Source organism: Scomber japonicus, chromosome 17, assembly GCF_027409825.1.
Source record: "Scomber japonicus isolate fScoJap1 chromosome 17, fScoJap1.pri, whole genome shotgun sequence".
NCBI classification, from domain to species: domain Eukaryota; kingdom Metazoa; phylum Chordata; class Actinopteri; order Scombriformes; family Scombridae; genus Scomber; species Scomber japonicus.
In genome coordinates, this window is record NC_070594.1 from 9,626,070 (window position 1) to 9,632,215 (window position 6,146).

At 37.7% G+C, this 6,146-nt stretch overlaps 1 protein-coding gene across 1 annotated transcript in view; it reads right to left on the bottom strand.

Annotated features, from left to right (window-relative positions):
• The window catches only part of disp1 (dispatched homolog 1 (Drosophila)), a 93,410-nt gene extending 88,103 nt beyond the window's left edge, over window positions 1-5,307 (bottom strand). Inside the window, exons 1-2 of the mRNA XM_053336842.1 lie at window positions 4,990-5,307; window positions 2,066-2,153 (exon numbers count right to left, since the gene is read on the bottom strand). The gene's annotated coding sequence lies outside the window, so the exon portion shown is untranslated. The remainder of the gene's footprint in view (window positions 1-2,065; window positions 2,154-4,989) is intronic.
• Between the last annotated feature and the right edge of the window lie 839 nt (window positions 5,308-6,146).

Consider the following 6,146-nt stretch of genomic DNA (forward strand, 5'->3'; position numbering starts at 1 on the left):
ACATCCTTCTCATTTATCCATTTAAGTAGAAACAGATCAAACTTTTCAAACAGGTATACCATTTTACCTCTTTTTCCAACTCCAACCGATAAAAATACTAAAAACAATTCTCAGACTATTAGTACCCTTTGTGCCTCACCATCACCTCATTTTCCTCTACTGGAATATTTCCCTCAGTTTCATGCCAGCAGTTACAATCAGGGAAGATTACAGCATATTACCAGCAGACTCACATTTAGACCAGGCTGTTTTAGTGCAGATGACACATGGGATTCATTTAATACTGGTGTCGTCAGCAGAAAGGTAATGGTGGTAAACAGAGCAAAAGAAAACAAAGAAGCTACAGATGTCACAACAGATGCTCATGCGGAAAATCACTATTTTGTTAATGGTTACTGGCAAAACCCAAAGATCTCAGTAAGTCATCTCTATCAATGTCCCCTTTATCTAAAAGAGGATGCTTTAAGTAGACGGCAGTAGATTTTGCCAACACATTAAGGCGACTAGAGCAACTGGGGGCATCGTCATAAAAGATAACAAAAAAAAAAACCCCCAGTGTAGAGTTTGCTGAATGGTAGCACAAAGATAGCATTTAAAGACTGATTTAGAAACAGAGAGGCTTACAAAAAAAGGACAACGCTGTGGAAAAACTTGTCCAGGAGGAGATAAGCCAAAAATGAGATGGCGAGCAGCTGTTAAAACCAGCTGTCCTGGCCAGTTGTTCATAAGGGCCGGGAAGTCAGGATGGAGGGATTCAGAAAAATTCTGAAAGGGAAGAGAGGGGGCGGGTGGCTATTGATATAATAGAGAGGCAGACATGATGAGAGTTAGGAAAGTGAAAAGAGTTGAGGAGTGAATTAATAAGTAAATGGATGTGTTCACTGAGGCTCAATGAAAGCAGCAGATTTTAGACGCTTATCTGTATAAAACTACTAGTTCTCAGATTCTCTTTGAAGTGCAGAAACTGGAAAATTGGAGTAAGTGTAGCTCAAGTTCCAATTATATAACAAAATTAGTCACAAATAAGATCAATATTATAAAAAGGGCTGAGCAATATCCTTGATTAACATTTGGGTAATTATTGTACTCAAACAGCATTAACGTGCAGTAAAGGTTTGGACATACTCAAGTGAATGGGAAGGTATGGCCAAACCTTTCACTGGTACTCTATATATGTATTAACACCTGTATTTAATGGGAAATTCAGTCACACTCCTGTATGTATGTCTAATTTAATACACAATGGGCTGCTATGTATCTCATGTGGTAACAAAGAAGCCTCTTTAGCTTTCATGCAAATATCACTGAGAGAAAAGTTGCATAATGGGGGATTAAATACAATACATTGGATATGCATTAATATACAGTTAAAGTTTGGACACCTTTTCTAATTCAAGTGAATGGGAAGGTATGTCTAAACCTTTCACTGGTTTTCTTACACAACATGGGCTGCTTTACATCTCCTATGGCAACAACTATCTCTGAGAGAAAAGCTTCATAATTGGGGGATTAAATAAAATAAATCAAACATATTCACAAGCATTCCTCTATATCTTAAGATTTTGATTAACTTGTGTTCCTGAGTGAAATTAATAGTCCACAATAAGCTTGTAAAGTTGTTTACCAGCTGAATTTCTTTCTGAACATCAAACACAAAATCACAGCAGGACGTCCCTGCAGCAAAGTCTCTGCACAGCCTGGAGTACAGGGCTGATGTTGGGGAATAGCAAACATAATACTGCCCCCTAGTGGCCTTTCAAGAGTTATACAGCTGCAGGAGGATTCAGAAGGATCACATAAAGACAGAGGAAATCACAGTTTCAGGCTTGGTGATGTTTTGTAACTAGAAATGTATGAAAACCAGCAGTGAATTACAGATTTAACACTTCTGTCTGTCTATGTGTGTAAACTTACAAATATAAAAGCAGCATCTTGCCAATATATAAACTCATGAAGGAAAATTAAAAAAAAAAAAAATCTTGCTGGTCATTTGTGTATATCTGTGTGATACATATTAAATTGGAGCATGAGTCTGAAGGATGTGAAACATATACCAGATACTTACTGTGAATTCTTGGAGATTAACTCTCTGTCTTTGCTCCCTTGTATTTGACAGCAACGCGATGATCTCACCAGCTGGCCTCCGAGAAACTCTGATAAGACAAAAGCATAAAAAATGTCTTAAAAAAAAAAAAAATCACACACACACAAAAACCATTGCAAAATTTCCCAGCAGGCTCCATATTTCTCCCACAACACTGTGGCTCAACAGAAACATGACATTAATCTCGAGCTTTCGTTAAAACACGGAAGCAAAACGTTTCTAAAGCTTATATGACAAATAATTTCAAAACTAAACATAATTGCTGAGCGTACAGTATGATTAGTATTGATTACTCCAATTTCTGCCTTGGAATAAAGTCTAAAGAATAACTGATCAGAAGGAACGAACATGTGGGGGATTTCACCTCTCATGATGTGTCCAGATGTGGGCTGGATCTTTATCTTTATACTGTCATATTGAGCCACATGTGTCCAAACAACACCACAAGACAAAAGGACCCAATTTTATTCCCAATGCTTTTAAAAATCCTGTTTAATACAATAATACTACGTGGCAAATATACTATAATTCCAACCAGGAGAGGGATTTACTTAAATGTAAAGTAACTTAAAAAGCTGCTAATACTTTAATTCACAAACTATAAAAGAAACTCTGAAGCTCCACTTAGCTTTAAAAACAGTTTCACAGTCAGTTTTTTAGCACTAATGCTGTGTTTTTGTCCGAGTTCAACCCATTGACCCTGACCCAATGTTCTTTGCTGTGCATTTTCCAAACAGTTATGTGGCTCAAGAGCTGCTGCCTGGTCACGTTCATATGATGTGGAGAAGCTATAAGAGGAGGATTAGTGTGTTAATGCTTGTGAGAGAAACACTTCCACAACAAACTAATGACACAGAGCTCAGTAGCCTGTCCATATAGTAAGCAGGAGTAAAGAGAAGCTACACCTATAGCCTTTCGGGGCATATTTAGTGTTACTGTTAAGTTTTAGTGGTGTGTGTGTGTGTGTGTATTTGTTTAATGGTGCCGTAATTGTATTAGAAAGCTACAGCAAAGCAACACATTTTCAACTCATAGTCAATTAACTGCTGGGTAAAATCAATAAAAAGGCTGCAGCAAGATATGTTGAATGAAAAAAATATCTGATTTCTGTAGAGTGGGGTAATTTAGACATAAGATTGACATTTTTAACTGCACACTAGGGTGGCAGCAGTTATATTATGTGTTACAGTCAGTGTTGGGTTGCAGAGCGTCAGATAGTGCCGATTGACACTGAAATTGGACTTCACTTCCCTGCAAACAACTCCCACAGCCAGGTGTTCAAATAAATGAATTGAGCAACTTGTCTTCATTGGACCCAAACTCTGTTTTCAGTCAGCTGGCACATTTTCTGGAACAATACCGCCAAACAGAGCAGAAGAGCAGAGCCCACGACTGTTTTTGCACAATAATAGTTTCGACATTTCCAAAGTGGAAAGTGGAAGGTTTGTTTTTTCAAAGCATGTTTCAGCAAACTTCTACTGCTGCGGATGTTAAATGAAATTAGGGCTGGGCGAGATGGACAAAATCATATATCACATAACATTTTTGACCACATACCTCAATATCGATACTGCAACAATATTTTAGGGATGACTATTGGTGTTTTCACAAAGTATTTACACAACGAGATTTCTGATTAATAATCATCAGTAATGTGGATGTAATGACTAAGTGGATAAAGGCATATCAGAGACCAGCTAGAACAGTCTGGTAAGTTCAGAAAATGACATCACTTTACTGCAATGCAGCCTTTAAAACAGGGAAATGACAACACTTGTGCCATATCATAATATTATGATATCTGATATATCTAAGATCATATCTAATCTCATATCCCAATATCAGCAACAGCAAGACAAGACCAATCTGAGAGCTCATGTTTTATTTGCTCTGGCAGATGCAAGGCTAGCCCTGCCCTTTAAAGTCTTTAATTCTTTCATTAGAAATCCCCTCCAGACATGTTTAAGATGCACATAAAACACTCTGAATAATCATTTGTGTTCAATATGTTTTTTTCCACACACAAAAACCCCAAAAATCATTCAAATATCTCATTAAAATGTCATCTACTTCTTCTCAGTCATTGAAGATGATGAGCACAGGAGGCTCCAAGTGTCCATATCATGTGTTATAAGTTGAATTTGGACCACCATTATTAACTGTAAGTCATTATAACGAGAAAAATTCCCAAACTAATGACTTAGTATCTCAATATAATGAGAAACTATCTCAAAATAACGACTTATCTTATGACCTATTAGTTTCTCATTATTTTGAGACACTAAGTCAATATTTTGGTAGTTTCTCAGAGAGGAAGTCAATATTTTGAGACACTTTCTCTTTATCTTGAGTTACTAAGTCATTATTTTGACATAGTAAGTCAATATTTTGAGATAGTTTCTCATTATTCTGAAAAAGTTTCTCATTATATCGACTTACAGGATTTTTCTTTTTATCACACTGGCGGAAATGAGCTCCTATACAGTTTCAGTCTGGTTTATTGTTGCCCATTAAAAGCCAAAGATGACGTTATCATTACAGCTTTCGGCCTTATGTCAAATCACAGCTGACCCTGTGTGCCAAGCTTAGCTGATAGTTCACTTAACAACAAAGCTTCATGTGCTAAAGCAGCTATATCAGACACACTGTGAGTGCTGCAAACTCTGCATGTTAATTAGCTTCATTTCTTCTTTTTTTCCTCTTTCTCTTTTACCCACCAAAACAAGCCAGCTGTGCTATGTATGTGTGTTTTGTACTCTCACTCACCGAGCTAAGCTAAGTTCATGTTAGCTGTCTGAAGCTGCTAGCCTGCTAAAAACAGCTGGCTAAAACAGAAAACAGCTGGCTAAAAACAGCAGCTGTGTGTTTTCTTTAACATTACTCACCAAAGCACACACCGGCTACACGCTGAGCTCGAAGAGGAGGAAGAAGAGGAGGAAGAAAGAGAAGAAGGAGAAGTAGTATTCCTGGTCCTCTTTCTTTAGTGTTTGGGGGATTTTTTTGTTTTTTTTTGCAGGATCCTGATGTGTCCACTATCCATGCATCTTTCCTTTAGGCTCGGGTCGACATGAGCCAGGCCTGCGGTCAGAGCTCAGTGCATGCCGGTTCAGATCAGATGTGAGGTCCGGTTCAGATTGATCCCATGGTTGTTGATCGAGACTTGCTCTGACGTCATGCACACGTGGGGCGGCGATAACCTCACGAGATCAAGCTGCTGCTGCTGCTGCTGCACCCCCCAGCCCCCACCCCCCCAAAAAACCCACCTCTACTACCTCCACCTTCCACCAACCAACAGGCATGATGGGAAACATAAACGCCTGCTGGTCAGCTGATCAAACAGCTGATTGGCTCAGGTGTTTTAGATCAACAACATGACACGTTTTTGTTTTTTTTATTTTCACTTTTTATTTCATTGTTAACACATCTGGATTACATTTCATCAGCCAAAAAGACAGAAAACAAAATCAGTAACCAAATATTACAGATAACTAAATTAATTTAACTCTTACATACTGTTTAGGGTCAAATTTGACCAATTTTCTACATTTGAGAGCTGTGTGGAAAAACACCCTTTACACATTTCTGTAAGGTGGATTTTGTCTAAAGTGACCCTGAATATACAAAAAATTGAAATAAAGATCAAATGCATCATATTTGTGTTTTTGTGCAGCTGATACACATTTTTGTAAAGACCATCATTCAGACACGTTGCTATATTCTTCATATTCTATAAAATGTTCTCCTGAACCATAAAATAGTGATTGTAAATGTCTTTTTCTCCATAAATAAATAGAATACACTCTTCATGAAGGACTAACCAACCATTTATTAATGACTGATGGAGAGTTTTATCATATGAATTGGTGCAGAGACTAACTATGAGTCAGAATATGAACAGTATGTGAGGGTTCATTTAATTCTTAGTACAAGTCCTCTAAATTATAGGGCGACCTGCACTCCAAAACAACCCAATGGAGGGTTTTCATCTTGCAGGCTACCATTGGAGCATAATATGTCACAAAAATGGTCACAAATCACTGTT